Consider the following 14,857-nt stretch of genomic DNA (forward strand, 5'->3'; position numbering starts at 1 on the left):
AATGGATATAAACTCTTAACCTGTATCCTGAAACTGCTTGTCCTAAGCAACAAAATAACAAAAGCTATATTTTGATGACCTTTATGTATATATATTTATATTTCACATGAAAGGTGGATGCTAAGACAATTGTTTTTTCAACCAATTGATCCTTTTAAATACATTCAAGATTAAAGTCAAAATTCCTAAGAATGTGCATACTACATGAACCATCAGTTTCCATTTTTCTAAGTGTACAGTAGTGACTATATGCCAGAATGTAGCTGCAAGCATGTCTGTCATACCTTTGCTAATATTAGAGAAAATTTGAGGATTTATTGAGTAAATGACGTTCTAACACCTTATAGATTATTTTGGTGTTCATTTAATAAATAGAAAAATATTTTAAATAACTCAAGTGAAGAATCTAGGCAGTAGGACAATAAATAGGAAACAGTAAAATATATCATTTCTAATGCATTTAATATGTTAATATCAGTTTTCACCGTTTGGTAGTTTCATAGTTTTTTATGCTTTTATTCATTTAGCAAATTTTCTCCATTGGGACATATCTTGGAAAAGTATATTCTAAGACTTTTTGTGTGAACTACAGTGAGTCCTTTTGGTTCCCATACTTTGAGGCCATTTAGTTCACTGCAATTTTCTTCAATCATGTTACTGATTATGGCTCTCACCCCAAATTTTCTATTTCAGATATTTGTTTTCTCCATATGTACCAGCTTCTCACTTGTTATTTTCATTCATTCTTAAGCATTCTATAAGAAATAAACTGTACCTCTAAACTACTCATTCAAGTTTTATATTGTTTACTTACCTTTATAAGTCCCTTGATATTTATATTTCCTTGTGATACATTTAGTTCCTTTCAGTCATCCATGCCACACATAATATTAACGTGGTATTTTTTTCATCTCCGTGTATATCCTCTTCATGGTGTTTGTTTCCCTCTCAAGGTAGAACTTCTATGTGTTATTGAGGATGCTAGTAGAATTCTGAGTAATTCTCTGAGTCTTTAGTAAGTAATATGTCTTCAAGATTATGTTTCCATTTTTAGATGCTCATTATAGTTCATCAGTTGCTTTGCTTATTTAAAAAGAGATATGTATACTCCATTTGGCTGGAGTCCTTATTCAGTTGTGTCTTGATCACATCTCCTTCACAGACGCAGCTTAATAAGCATGTTTAAATACATAATTTCCAGCTTGGTCTCTAGTGTCCAATGAGCATTCTTGGATCAAGATTATCCTGTTAGTATAGTATAGTTGTTAAGAGCATGAATTTTGAAACCAGAGCTTGAGTTATTTCACTAGCTATTTGAACTTGAACAAGTTACCTGAACTTTTCATGACTCAATCTCCTCATTCAAAACAAAAATAATAATAATCCCTACTTTACTGGTTGTTCTGAGAGTTAACTGAGTTAACATGCATAAAGTGCTTAGAATAACACTTGTCACACAGGAAACATCACAAAAAGTATTGACTGCTATTTTTACCCCACCCCTCATTCCTTGGCTCTCTGAAACTCTAATCATGAGTTAGAAAGGAGAAGAAAAAGGATAGTCTCAAGTATACAGTGATCTCTACCCCAACCTGTAGCATAAGGATTGCTGAGCCCAAACCTTCGGAGAAGAGACTTGGCCATCTTACCCAACACTTTTTCATCTACTATACTATGTCTCATCCAGATGCATTTTGTTATTTAGCATCTTAAGGTGGTTATTTAGAGGCACTCATGAAGATAATGATGGTGGTATGAGGAAAAAATACTTTGGGTCACTCAGTATGCAGTATATACACTATAAGAATAATATGCATTTTAAAAGTTCATTTCTCCTTTTTTTTTTTTTTTGAGCCAAAGACCATACCTGAGAAAGGAGTGGATCCATTTCTTACAGACTTTCAGGAGACAGGATGTCACTTTTGTCATTGTTGTATGTTTTTTGATTGAGTTCTATTTTTGGTCATTTGCTGATTTTTTTATTAGATTCACCATAATTTTCATTAGTAGAAATGTTTCCTAAATATTATTAATAAGTTGAATATCAGATCTAGTTTTGGAGTTTCATTCTTATTTCTTTTATTTGTTCATGTTTTTATAAAAATTTAATGGGAATTTGGAAGAAGCAGTAGCAAGTGTTGCTAGTTAGATGCAAATGTAACTAAGGTTACCTATAAGGGATAGATTTATACAAGGGTTTGGAATGAGATTTTCTTTACTCTCTCTCAAAGCAAGAGAAATGGAATGAAGTGCTAATGATTTATAGTGCAAAACATTTCACACTCCTTAGGAATATTGTGTTTCTGATGCTTATTAACTTTCTTGCCAAGAGTCCATTAATATACCCAGTATGAATTCTGTAGTAAGCTAGATGAAATTTAGGCAGATAGACGATTGATGGATAGATAGACAGGTAGGTAGATGATTGATAAGATAGATACTTAATGACAATTGATTATAGATGATCTATTTATAATTGATAGATAGATATAGATAGGTAATTGATAGATAGTTGATAGAATTAGAGACTAAATGAAGGAGGTGGCTGAGAAGGAGAAGAGAAGATTCCTGTGTTTTTAGTTTCAGCTATTGGGTCCTGCATTGTCATTTAGTGGGATAACAAATCGTAACGATCTTCACAGAGGTTTAATGATAAGTCAAATTTTGAATATACTGAATTTGATATGCTAGTAGGGCATCTTATGGAAATTGGCAGTAAACTATTGGAAAGGAGAAGAGTATGATCACATTAAATGACAATTTAATAAATATCCTCTATAACATACAATGTGTCAGACACTGAACCAAGATCTGTGATGTGACAGGACATAAGAAAAAATCCACTCTTTCTCTTCTACTGGAGACATAATTCAGCAGAATGAGTCAGGACAAACTCTGCAGGATGCCATTGACAAAAATAACAGCTTGGGTTTTACTGATTGCTTTTTTGTTTTTGCTTTGTATTATTTACTTGTTTGTTTATAAACCAGCCCAGAATATACCAGAGGTTGTAAAAGGATATGTAAGAGAAAGTGACAATCAGTTCTTTCCAGTTTCTTGTGGATATGAGCTCAAAGTTCTAAATATGTGGAATGAGAGATAAGAAACCTTCTAGGCAGAACAACCCCAAACTGAGGACTTGCTGTGTTTTGTCGCACTTTAGGCTGAAAGTTCTACATTAACTCTCAAGGGTCTATATAAGGGGATTTTGTTGTACCGCAATTACATATTTGCATTCCACTTCTTAACATGTCACTATTTCTACTTAAAGTTTCAACAGACAGTCCTGGTCATCTAATCACAGACAGTCCATAGGCAACAAGCATCCTAACAGGTTATATTCTTTGATATGTTTCATACAATACAGAGTAGTACAGAGGGCTGGAGCCTAGTGCCTTGCTCTTTCCTTAACCCAATCCCAGTTGGTTACAATACTTACTTATTGGAATACATCAAAGATCTGAAAAACTATATTAATGCCCTCTCTCTCTTTTACTTTCTCTCTGTCTCTCTCAGTCTCACACACACACACACACACACACACACACACACACACACACACACTCACAACCTGGAAGTCTAAGCTCTTTCTTCCAGTCTTCCAACTGATTGCCAGACCATGCAAGTGCAAATTATTCAGGATAATCTCCTTTACTTAAGGGCAACTGATTAAGGAGGATATTTACATCTGCAAAGTCCCTTCAGCAACGTATAGACTGTTGTTGCTCAGCTGTTAAGTTGTATCTGACTCTTTATGACCCATTGAACTGCAGCATGCTGGGCTTCCTTGTCCTTCACTATCCCCCAGAGTTTGCTCAAACTCATGTCCATTGAATTGGTGATGCTATCTAACCATCTCATCCTCTTCTCCTGCTTTCAGTCTTTACCAGCATCAGGGTCTTTTCCAGTGAGTTGATTCTTCACATCAGGTGGCCAAAGTATTGAAACTTTAGCATCAGTTCTTCCAACAAATATTCAGGGCTGATTTCTTTTATAATTGGCTGATTTGATCTCCTTGCAGTCCAAGGGACTCTCAAGAGTCTTCTCCAAAATCACAGTTCAAAAGCATCAATTATCTGGCACTCAGCCATTTTTATGGTCCAACTCTCACATCTATACATGACCACTGGAAAATCCATAGCTTTCACTACATGGACCTTTGTCAGCAGAGTAATGTCTCTGCTTTTGAAGACACTGCCTAAGTTTGTCATAGCTTTTCTTCCAAGGAGCAAGCATCTTTTACTTCTGTGGCTGCAGTCAATGTCCACAGTGATTTTGGAGCTCAAGAAAATAAAGTTTGTCACTGTTTCCATTGTTTCCGCATCTATTTGCCATGAGGTGATGGGACTGGATGCTATGATCTTCGTTTTTTGAATGTTGAGTTTTAATCCAGCTTTTTCACTCTCTCCTTTCACCTTCATCAAGAGGCTCTTTAGTTCTCCTCACTTTCTGCCGTAAAGGTGGTATCAACTGCATTTCGGAAGTTGGTGCTATTTCTCCTGGCAATCTTAATTCCAGCTTGGGATTCATCCAGTCTGGCATATCACATGATGTACTCTGCATATAAGTTAAATAAACAAGGTGACAATATACAGCCTTGTGGGTCAGATGGTTAAGACTCTGCCTGCAGTGTAGGAGACCTGAGTTCAATCCCTGGGTCAGGAAAATCCCCTGTGAATGGAATGGCAACCCACTACAGAATCTTGCTTAGAGAATTCTATGGACAGAGGGGCCTGGCAGGCTATAGTCCATGGGGTAACAAAGAGTTGGACACAACTGAGCTACTAACATACTACATACGTAAGGTTACCTGAAAATTTTACATATTAATTCCACTAACTTTTCACGAGGAAAAACATAATCGTAAGACCCTACATTGCTACAAAGGATACAATGACTGTCAGTCTTCAACTGATAGTTGTGTACCCAGCTAAAACTCCATTACCTGCATTGATTATAAATTGCATATAAAACATTTTATAAAGTCATGTTGCTTTGTCTAGTAAAGATCCATCTCTCTCTTTTTTTCTTTATTTGGTTCTTCAATATAATTATTAGAATTTCTAATCTTTTCTATATAGTTTTCTGTATAACTTGCTTCTCCCCAGCTGTCATTTCTGGGCTTCATTCTTATCCTTCTTTCACTTTGCCTCAATTTTTCCCTTTCTAGTATTACAAATATTTCATTTTTTAAATCAAAATTTATAATGAAAGCCTCCACATCACATACTTCGATTAATTTTGTCCCATATCTATCTTTCTATCATTTATATCCTTTTGAGCTCAGATAGTAAAGAATCTGCCTTCCATGCAGGAGACCCAGGTTCAATACCCGGATCAGGGAGATACCCTGGAGAAGTGAATGGCAACCAATTCCAGTATTCATACCTGGAGAATCCCGTGGACAGAGGAACCTGGTCATCTACAGTCTATGAGGTCACAGAGAATTGGACACGACTGAGTGACTAACATACACACACATACATATATGTATATATCATTTTTATTTTGCTAATGTATTATTTACTTCTTTTTTCAATGTTTTTGTTGGTAATAGCCAAATGAAATTTTCTCTCTTATTCCTTCTCTTCATCTCTTTAGTAAGAGAGTAAATAAAACAAAATTCACTAGTTTAATAAGATGTTGAAGTTTTGCTATGGTAAACATCCTTAGAAAAACTTTATCTTATAGACACTTCATTAGAAAGCTAATTTAACATTCAAAATTTCCTCTTAGTATAATATATCCAGTAAATACATGGTAATATCTTGCTGGATAGAATGAGCAATTATAGCCAGCACATCAGGATTTGTTGATACCTTTTTTCTGAGAGAACTGGTTTTTTGAGAGGAGGATAAAAGAAGGGAAAATACTGATATCATGATGGTGGAGGTAGGGGAAAGGAAAGAAAAGAAATGAAAGGAGAAATCATGTAGAGAATGATTTTGCCAGAAGTCCATCTAAGATTTATCCCATTTGGACTCAAAGAGCACAATTCTAGAAGAACATAAAAGGCTTTGTAATAAGTATTGACTTCTTTTTTATAGATTGTTTTTATGTTGGTACCTCACCAAATTTTAATTATCTACCAAGAGAATTACATTAGAATTCTTCATCTTCCCCAGTGAAGTGTAACCTTCAGAAGAATAAAGAGCTCTCTTTCATTTCAACACTTAGCACTACTCCAGGCAGCATTGTATGAAATATTTAATAAATAAATCATTCACGAAATGGACCAAGTTTTGAGTCAGAACTCCAGGATGATCCTTGGCTGATATTTATCTCTCTGATGACTTGATTTATATAAACAAGATGCTTCTTTCCTCCGCTTGACTCCTCACAGTGTTCACCAAAAGGTGCAAAATTACTGGAGGCATTTTGGACTGTTTTTCACATTTTGTCCCCCGATCACAAGGAAAAAGAATTGAGTCCCCTCTCCCCATGAAAACTAAGTGTTGGAATACTGTGTCCTCTGCCCGCATCTTTATTGGACTCTCCCCAAGTAAGTAAAAATTGAACATCTTATTAGTCCAACATTCATGAAGTCATATCTTACAAGTGTAGTGAAAGTTAATGCATATTCACCAATTCATTGTCTTCTGTTTCCTCAGTAAATAAAGGGCTTACTAATCAAGCTGGCTTACTCCAGTGTTTTAACTACCCTTGATCTTTCCAAAATCATACTGTGGACTCTCTTCCATTTCCTGCTCTTCATAGTAAGTACTCCCTTCTTAGGGCCTGGTTTCTCTTCCAGGAGTAAATGGACTTTAATTTGCAAAAAGAAGATCACTGAGATCTTAATTATACTCCCAGGTATCCATCCTACCTCCCAGAAAAATTGACCAGAGAAGGCAAGCCCTTCAGTGGGACAGAAGGAGAGAGCCTACCTGAAGATGTGGCGTATCAATTGGTGTCCCCAGACATACTTTATTTCACATATTTCATGTTAGAATATATTTGATGTATATGGAAATCCTAAAGTAGAAGGATAAATTACTGGATTAGGAAACTAAGTTCCTATCCCTGACGCCTACCAGCAAGAGAAGTATAGAAGTCCTTTGATACAATTTACAAACTGTCAGAGATAATCCTCATCAATTTTTTTTCCTACCCTCTTTCTGATAAATTTTTTATATAACCTATTGTCTTATCAGAGAACTCAATTAAGAGCCCTGCAAAACTGAAGTTATTTTTATTCTCACTGGCATGAGTCAATTATTTAATTTGGTTGGTACCACAAGATCCAGACATTTCTATCAGATATGTCCCCTGCAAGGCTGGGAAATATCCCCTTGCAGGGGATATCAGAATATCCCCAGCAAGGCTGTCACACTACCATTTTCATTCTTGCACCAGTCTCTTTTATTCCTTTATCCCTCCCTACTTTTCATCTGCTTTCTACAAACCTCATTTTCTCTTTCCCCTGTGAATCTTTATACCTTCCTGGTGAACTCACAGAAACCGCTAAACTCTGTGGTTGCCTCTTAAGGATAAAGCAGGTGTGTACCTAAAATTAGCCCAAACGTTGACTGTACTTTGTGATTCTCGACTAGATGATTTTACATCTCATAAACACCATCCCAAATATTCTATTATTTGTGTTCCTTTTTATTATGGCAAAAACTGGGCAATAAATTGGCTATGTCAGTCCCCTCAGCGCACTTCAAATGAGGCTCCTTCAGCACTGTGCGTGAGTTGGCAGCACTTCAAGAGGCCAGTGATATGGCAGTGCTTTGCAGGGAGATTAGCAAGCCATGTCCACTGAGACTGAAAGACTCTTCAGAAATACTGAATGGAGAAAATTAGACATGAACTAAGAACCCGAAGGATCATGTTACTTAAGAGCCATGGCTGGGAAACTTAATTATGAAAAGGGATGAGATTATTCTAGGGCAGGAGGTCAATTTTGCCTCTGATTTTCAGTCTTATTAATATATGGAAAAAAGTCCTTTTATGTGAGATGAAATTTGCTAAGCAACTCCCTTAAGTTTCTTATTATGTATTTACTAATTAAAAGCCTTTTCTAACCTTTAAATGATGAATGACCAGTAAATATCTCTATAAAATTCACATACCTGCTGTAATTTCTTTTAGAGCAAAGGCAGCCTGCATAGCATTATTTATTAAGAAGAGAAATTGAGCTCTTCACAAAATACTGAGAATGTGTTCCTCTGGCATAATCTAAACACAGATCCTTGAAAACCCTCAATTAATAATATGTTGAGATGTATCAGTGCCCTACCCACTAATCACAGGATGAAAACATACATTCTTTCAGTTTTTTTCACTTTTAATGTTTAATCTCAAAACGTAAATTTTCCCCTACAGAGAACATCAAAAGACAAATTCTCTTAGTGGCATTTTACAATTAATTTTAATATCCGTGAAGTAAGTACATAAATTTTTCCAGTCGTAGCATATGCAAATGTGTTTTTGCATATCTTTGAAGTAGCTGTTATTAAATGCAGATACCATCTCTGCTTGGGGCTGAGCATTAAAATAGTTTTTACAAAATAACAAAATATGTTGTATGTTATTTTCTAGATGGTTTGTTTTAGTCAACAAATTTCCTTAGACAGTAAAAGTGAAGATACTATAACTCAGATTCCATAACTTATACTATGGAATGCAAGTCTAAGTATTTATAAAAGCTTCAAAATAATTAAAGTCAACTCCTCAAACTAGAGAGAAAAGACACAATAGAGAGGAAAACCTGGACAAAATCCACTCTAAATGGAAACATTCTACTTAGTAAATTTGAATTAGAAACATGAGGAGATGAATGATCCCAAGTTATGAAGAGCTTGTGGTATTTTATGCATCTCTATGTCTGTATTTTGGTAATATCCGTATGTATTTACTCAGGGTTCTCCAAAGAAAGAACAATAGGAGACCATATATGCATAAATGGGGTGATATATATTAATAATGCTATCCAATTAGATATTGTAGTATTTATTTACATAATACATTATATTTTATTTATATTACACATGTGTGCATTTATAATATGCATAGTTGTATTTTGTGTGTGTGTGTGTGTGTGTGTGTGTGTCAGTTCTGTCTCATATTTTGACTTACAGGCTTCAGATGGACCAGTGTTACAGCTCTCAGATGGACCAGTGTTACAGCTCCGTGTTTCAGCTCAGTAGTGGAGTTGATGCTTCATTCTCAAGTCAGCTAGTATGTTGTTTCCAGTTTAGAATTTTCAAAACCATATTTAGTAACAGTATTCTGAAAGGATCTAAAATACCAGTTTTATTTAGAAAGTAAAGGAAAATACATCCCTGAGGTGTGAGGGCATGCTGACCCAAAACAGACGAAGAGAAGAGAGAGAGAGACCCCCAGCCATTTAGCTCCTCTTTTTACATACTTTTTCTCCTCCCCCTGGACCTGCCGTAGGTAAATTGGATTAGTCATGAATGCTGTTTGTTCTACCTGAGGTCCTCACTCCAGTCCTCGGGTCTTCCTTTGTTTTATTTTTACCGGCTTTTCCCTTCCTTGTCTTTTAGCCACCGCCATTCTGGACTGCTCTTCCTATTCTAACTACCTAACAGGGGATCTTTCCAACCCAGGAATCAAACCTGTGCCTCTGACACCTTCTGCATTGGCGGGTGGATTCCTTACCACTAGTGCCACCTGTATGCATATACATATATGTAAAACAAGAAATTGACTCACACATTTATGCACGCTGGTGCATCCAATCTACAGAGTGTGTTGGTAGGCAGAAGACCTGGGGAGAAATGTTGTTTTACTCTGAGGGCTTTCAGTAGGAAAGCCCAATGTGATGTTGCAGATAAGGTTTAGAGGCAGTCTGCTGGAGAATTATCCCTTACCTGGGGGAGGACTTTTTGTTTAATCTAGGCTGTCAACTGATGGAATGGAATCAACTTGAGTTATAGAGAGTAATCTGCTTTAGTCTATCAATTAAAATGTCCATCTCATCTGTAAACACTCTTGCAGAAATGCCCAAAATATTAAGGCCAACTATCTGGTCTTCCCCAATGAACCCATCAAGTAGACACATGAAATAGACTGCCATCCTTCTAAGTCATTTAAAATAAAAAGTCGGTATTTAGCAAGTTAAAAATTGAGCAGATTTTCACATCAGAATGTCTATTGGAATAAAAAGTAATAGTCACATTGGTAAGTCTGATATTTCATGTAAAGCAAACTTAAAACTGTAGTTGCTTATCTAACCAAAATTAGAAGAAACAGTCATTAATTTTAAATTGGAAATCTTGGACCATATTCAGTGCACAATGGGGATTAAAAGTTTGATATTAAGCTAGAACAGTGTTTTCAAATAAGTAGCTCATTCAAATGAGAAGTACTTGAGAGTTTTCAGGAAATCCTAAAATTCAGACGTTGGGCCCTGAGTTAACATAATGTGGTACACATGATGAGCTTGATTAATTTTGTTCTAGGAGAAGAGTTGAGATGATAATAGAAATGTTATTGATAATCCTTGAGGAAAACACCTATGGACTGGTAGAGAAAGAAAGCATTGATGAATTTGAAAAATGGCTTAGCTTCTAAAATTTCAAAAATTCTAGAATTTGCTATCAAGTGGATGGACTGGAGGATACATTAGAAGCTGTTAAAGTAGTATTGAACATCCTTTCTTTTTAAAGAATTAATAAATTAGTATAGCAAAATGTTGTTGGTGTTCAGTCGTTCAGTCATGTCTGACTCTTTGAGACCCCATGGACTACAGTACACCAGGCTTCCCTATCCTTCACTATCTCCCTGAGTTTGCTCAAACTCATGTCCATTGAGTCGGTGATGAAATGCAACCATCTCATCCTCTGTCCTTGTCTTCTCCTCCTGCCCTCAATCTTTCCCAGCATCAGGATGTTATCCAGTGAATTGGCTCTCTGCATCAGGTGGCAAAAGAGTTGGAGTTTCGGCTTCAGTATCAGTCCTTCCAGTGAATATTCAGGACTGATTTCCTTTACTATTGACTGGTTTGATCTCCTTGCTGTCCAAGAGACTCCCAAGAATCTTCTCCAGTACCACAATTCAAAAGCATCGATTCTTTGGTGCTCAGCCTCCTTTATGACCAACTCTCACATCTGTATTTGACACACTGGAAAAATCATAGCTTTGACTTTATGGATCTTTGTCTGCAAAGTGATGTCTCTGCTTTTTAATACACTGGCTAGGTTTGTCACAGAGAAGGCAATGGCAACACACTCCAGTACTCTTGCCTGGAAAATCCCATGGGCGGAGGAGCCTGGTAGGCTGCAGACCATGGGGTCACGAAGAATCAGACACGACTGAGCGACTTCACTTTCACTTTTCACTTTCATGCATTGGAGAAAGAAATGGCAACCTACTCCAGCGTTCTTGCCTGGAGTAGTTAAGCAATGGCTGTTTTATGTCTGGTTGACTTCCTTAGTGAATAGTGTCCTACCAAGGGCTTAGCATTGTTCTCTGTTACTCCTGGTTTGGATGTTGTGAGCCAGCTGTAGCTTCCTATTGACATGTGGATTTTCACACTGATCAAGAGGAATAAGTGTATGTCAGAGACAGAGTGTCATAGGTGGGTTACATATATATAAGGAGTCAGTATTTATGATCAGTAGGGAAGAAAGGTATTAAAAGAAGTACTATAAATCTTTCATAATAAAAGTGTTTTCCTAATAAAACAAACAGAAAAGGAAAATTGTATCTTCTCTGACAAGGCTTAAAATGTCAGATAGATTTCAAGCTGAAATGTGGAAGGCAAAGGTTTAAAATTCTTCAAGACAATGTAGGAAATATATTCATGACTGAGGAAAGGGAAGATTTTTGCTTTGTTTTGTTCCATTTTATAAATAAGATAGGCAAACTATCATGGGAAAAGTGATAAATCACAAAATTATGAAATACTATTGTCTTAAGATACTATAAAAAAGTGAAAAGACCAGTTCTCAACTAGGAGGCAATATTTCAGCTGATGTAACAGAAAACTATATCGGTAGAGAAAATATACAAATTTTGCAAATCAATATGACAAAAAGAAACATCCTAATAGAAACTGAAGAAATGATATGAAAAGAAATTTTACCCAAAACAAAACACAACTGGACAATAAATATAGGGACTGACACTCAGTGTCAGGAAATGCATAATAAAAGTACAATGAGGAAATAATTCATAGTTAACAAATTTGAAAAAAATGTAAATGTGCTGCTGTGATTATAGAGTAAGGTGAATCAATATACTTATAGTACAATTGGATATCATGTAAGTACTTTGGAAAATAATTTATTAGCTCTCACAATAGAACACATACACATTCTGGACAGGCAGCAGTACAGCTACAGCACAGTGTCCAGAAGGAATGTGAAAACTCCACTAGACAAAAACAGAACCTGCTGATCAGAACCTGGTGTTAAAACTCAAGGATGACAACTTGAAGAATAACAGTCTATCACAGGCATAAAAAAGGAGCACCGTCATTATCACTCACTGTGCAAGAAATAGTAACAATACCTAAGGAAGCATGTTATTAAATGTTTTATAAATTTAAGAGTGTTGTCTGTGGAAAAAGTATGTTTACTTTGTTTGGTCACAGCAGCAAAAAAAAGAGGCAGAAAATGAGTGTTCAAAATGTAATTTTTACCTAATTTGAAAAGAGAGAGAGAAAAGAAATATGTTTGTATGTAATATAAATGTACATGGAGAGGTTTCTCTGTCTATGTCTCTCTCCATCTCCCTCCCTCTCTTTTTCTTTCTTTCTCTCTCTCTCTCTCTATATATATATATATATATATATACACATACATATATATATACATACGTATATATATACATGTATATATGTTTAAAGAAATACATACTATATATATATATATAGTTATATAAATTTATTTCTTTAAACAATAGGGTGCTAAACAATGTGACTAGTTTTTTACCATATTTTAGAATAACCTTCCCTTGTCCCAAATGCCAAAATATATCTGAAGGGATAATGTAATTTAGTATTTCTTTTATCACTCAGGCAGCCTTTATAACACATTTCCAGAATCACATCATTCCACATAAGACATTTTAAAAATAACCATTTCAGAGTTGCTCTAATATTCCATGCAAGGATCAAAGACTGTGTGGTTCCAAGGATAACTTCTGCTTTAGAACTGCAGTCTCTGTCTGAATGAATTTATCAGCAAAAGTGTGGTATGGACAGGGAAGAATATAGACCCAGCTTAAACACTTCTTAGAGGTATCATCTTCTCTGAGCTTCTCCTTCTTCATCTGTAATATAGGATAATGGTATTGACTTCAAAGGACTGAGATGAGGATTAAATGATGATATAAATCTTGGCATCTTGTGTATAGGACTTATCATAAAGTAAGCTTTTAATCAAGTTATTATTAACAATGCAAGAATCAAAAGCTCTTTTTTCCCCTTATTCACAGCATTGAATCTTATGGAAAGTTTTATTCCACACTGAAAAATGTTAGAAAAGAAATTTAAATACCATAGCAAGAACTTTAATCAAAATATAAAATTTCAGGTCATTCCCTAAAATTTTAGGGAGTTTTATAAAAAGCCATTTTTACATTTTATTGGCAAAATGAGCAGTTGATTAACACCTCCTATAAAGCACAGCATATGTATCAATAGTGAAATTTCAAGTAGTAAAGGCACATGGAGGCCAAGCAAGAGACATACACTTTTGTATCTGTGGTAGGCAGAGAGACCAGGACTTCCACCCCCTAATGGGGACAGCTTACAAAATCCCTCTGCCTTGAGTGCCGGCAGAATATTAAATACTAGGCTACTAATCAATTGACTTTGAGTTAATCGAAAAGCAGATGATCTGGTTATGCCTGATGTAATGAGGCCAGCCCTTTTTGAAGTCAGAAGATTGGAGGGAACCATACGGCAAAGACCTAAAAACTGACAGCTAGCAAAAGAATGGGGATATCTATCTGGTCTGTGGTTTCAAGGAACTGAATTCTGCTGACAACCTGTGAGCTCTAAGAAGGATCCAAGCTTCAGAAAGAGAATAAACACAACCAACAACTTGACTTTAGCCTTGTGAGAGGAACACTGAGTAGGGGCCCAGTGAACCCATACCCTAGACAAGAGACCCACAGAAACTGTGAGATAGTATATCTGTGTGGTATTCACTGTTTATGGTAATTTATTACCACAGCAAGAGAACATCAATGTGATATTAAAGCCAAATTAGAAAGATGATTGATGCCAATGGTCTTAAAGAGTTAAGTTCAGTCTCTCTGTCGTGTCTGACTACTTGCAACCCCATGGACTGCAACACACCAGGCCTCCCTGTCCATCACCAATTCCCAGAGTTTACTTAAAGGGTAAGATTGTGGGAAATGGTTTGCATAAAGAAAGAATGTGGGCCTCTAGTGTCCTTGAGTGTCAGGTTTTATGGTTTGTTTTGATTCAAGTAGTGCTAGTATTAAATACAGAATGCCCATACGATTGGCATAAGTCTTTTGGAAATATTTCAGTGAGTATTGTATTTCTACCACCCTTTCATTTATATATAATGTCCAAAGACCCCCAAATCCTATCTACCCCTATAGACAGATCCTGCAGATAATGAAAGCACAGGCAAACTTCTCAAACTGAAAAGAAAAAGATTGTAGCTTTCAAGTAAGTCTACTGAAATGAATGGTGTTTTTCTAGCATTGTACATCTTAAGAGTTTAAAATATGTCATGAAATTTAGATTTTCTGGTTCAATATTTTAATAAATAAAAATGTACTTCCTAATATTTCCTCCCCTGCAAATTTTTCATCTTTCTCTCTCACAAACAGTAATGACTTACTGCTGGATGGAAAAAAAGTGAGCACTTCAAAGGACTTGTGGTGTACATAGCATGGTAGGAGG

Source organism: Ovis aries, chromosome 8 (assembly GCF_016772045.2).
Source record: "Ovis aries strain OAR_USU_Benz2616 breed Rambouillet chromosome 8, ARS-UI_Ramb_v3.0, whole genome shotgun sequence".
In the NCBI taxonomy this organism is placed as follows: Eukaryota; Metazoa; Chordata; class Mammalia; order Artiodactyla; family Bovidae; genus Ovis; species Ovis aries.